Source organism: Macrobrachium nipponense, chromosome 43, assembly GCF_015104395.2.
Source record: "Macrobrachium nipponense isolate FS-2020 chromosome 43, ASM1510439v2, whole genome shotgun sequence".
Taxonomy (NCBI): Eukaryota; Metazoa; Arthropoda; class Malacostraca; order Decapoda; family Palaemonidae; genus Macrobrachium; species Macrobrachium nipponense.
Genome location: NC_061104.1, coordinates 28,587,555 through 28,589,888, shown reverse-complemented (window position 1 = coordinate 28,589,888; position 2,334 = coordinate 28,587,555).

The window sequence follows — 2,334 nt, the reverse complement described above, 5'->3', positions numbered from 1 at the left end:
GAGAGAGAGAGAAGAGAGAGAGAGAGAAAAAAGTGAGAGAGAGAGGATGAGAATAAAATAATAAAATATCATTAACCTCCATCACTGAGGAGATCTAAGCTAGGAACCTCAAAATGTAATTTGTAAGTCTAGTTAACAGCATTAGGGTGAATATCTATTTATTTAACTTCAAAATATTAAGAGTACACCTTGAATAATATAGTAATAATAAGAGACAACATATTCTCCTTTGTATCAAATTAAGTAAAAACCAAATATGCAAATAGATTTTTTTCTTGGATATGCGTCTGTTTTCACACGCAGAAATTTCCTTAAATCAAGCAAGGCGTGATTTGACCTCCAGCTTACTCGGAATGCATGCAAGATTTTCTCCTCACACATAAGTTGTAAACATTATATTCTTAACTTTTAACGTAAATTAAAACATGTTGAAATCTACGGTCAAATAGAGCTTTGTTTCACCAACGAAAATTAAAATAAATATGCTATATTCTATTAGAAATACTTTCCTGTACTATTTAACATGCATATTATTTATTTTTTACATTTTCATTCTAATAAATCATAAATATCCTATCCTAAAATTCCTATATCTTTAACTCAGTGAGAAACACCTTTTTCAGACCTTTTTAGGCTCTTCATAGACCTTTCCTACTACCCAACAACAATAACAACAGCAAAGTAGTGTGCATGGTTAAGCCCAACAACCCCCGAGTAAGCGAAAATGTCCTTGGTGGCCGTAGTCGTTGCGCGGGCAGTGTGCATTAATCAATAATGACGGACATTATTTACGTAAATTAATTAAAAGTATAAGAAAAAGAGAAGATGGTGAATAATATATGATATCAAATTTATATGTAACAAGATTATATTATATATATATATATATATATATATATATATATATATATATATTTATATATATATATATATATATATATATATATATATATATATATATATATATATATATATATATATATATATATATATATATATATATATATATATATATAGAGAGAGAGAGAGAGAGAGAGAGAGAGAGAGAGAGAACGGTGGATGAAAACTTTAAGCCCTGTATATATATTTTTGCAAATACATTTCGTCTTCATAATCAAGTTTACTACTAATGATCCTATTGCACACACACACCACACACCACACACACACACCACACACCACCCACACCAACACCCACACACATATATATATATATATATATATATATATATATATATATATATTATATATATATATATATTTATATATAAGATATATATACATGTGTGTGTGTGTTTGCGTGTAATAGTATCCTCAGTAGTAAGCTTGATTATAAAGACTAAATGTATTTGTAAAAAATATATACAAGGCTTAAAGCTTTCGTTCATCCTTTTGTGGACTTGATCAAGTCCACAGAAGGATGGCCTAACGGTTTAAGCTTTGTATATATTTTCAAACAAATTTCGTCTTTATAAACAAGCTTAATACTGTGGATCCTACTGTAGATAACTGTGAAGTATGATGCTGTGTTGTTATGTCTCATACATATATAAATATATGTGTGTGTGTGTGTGTATAAAGGTAATGCCAGGGAGGAAAAATGAAAAGACGAGAAATGCCGAGATCTTTCGGTCTACGCGACCCTTTACTTGAGGTACAACTTGTGACTCAAGTAAAGGTTCATGTAGACCGAAAGATCTCCGCATTTCTCGTCTTTTCATTTTTTCTCCGTGGCTTTACCTTTATTTCTACATAGCATCAAGTTTTATATATTTTGTGACCAAGTTATTCATATATATATATATATATATATATATATATATATATATATATATATTAAAGAAGAAAGTAAATGTTTCGGGGAATCTCAGTGCGTCAGTTTTCTTAGCTTGGAGACAGAAAGAACCTAGCGACAGCCTTCCTCGAAGAAGGAATTGTTGAGTGTGCATTTGTGAGGCCGAGGCCTGTACAGCCAGTTGGTTGCTATGGGGCCTTAAGGTGTGGCAGATGACTATGTGCGTTTGTGTGTGTAATGATGGGTCTAATTGCTCGATACTTAGTGAGAAAATCAGAAGCTCCGGAGGTAAGGCAAAAGACGGTTCAGAGGAGACCAGGTGTTGGAAGAAACCCATCGAAGAGGTATGGCACATTTAAAATACTTAGGAACAGTTGCCTATGAAAAGAGAGAAGTGTGAACTGTATACATTTATTTAACATTAATCAATTAATTGTAGTGGAAAATATAATGGATATGTCTCTTTGTTTCAGATGGGTCCCATGTCATTATTCTAGAGCCGGGATTCTCTAAAGACTTGACTACTGAAATGTAGTGGT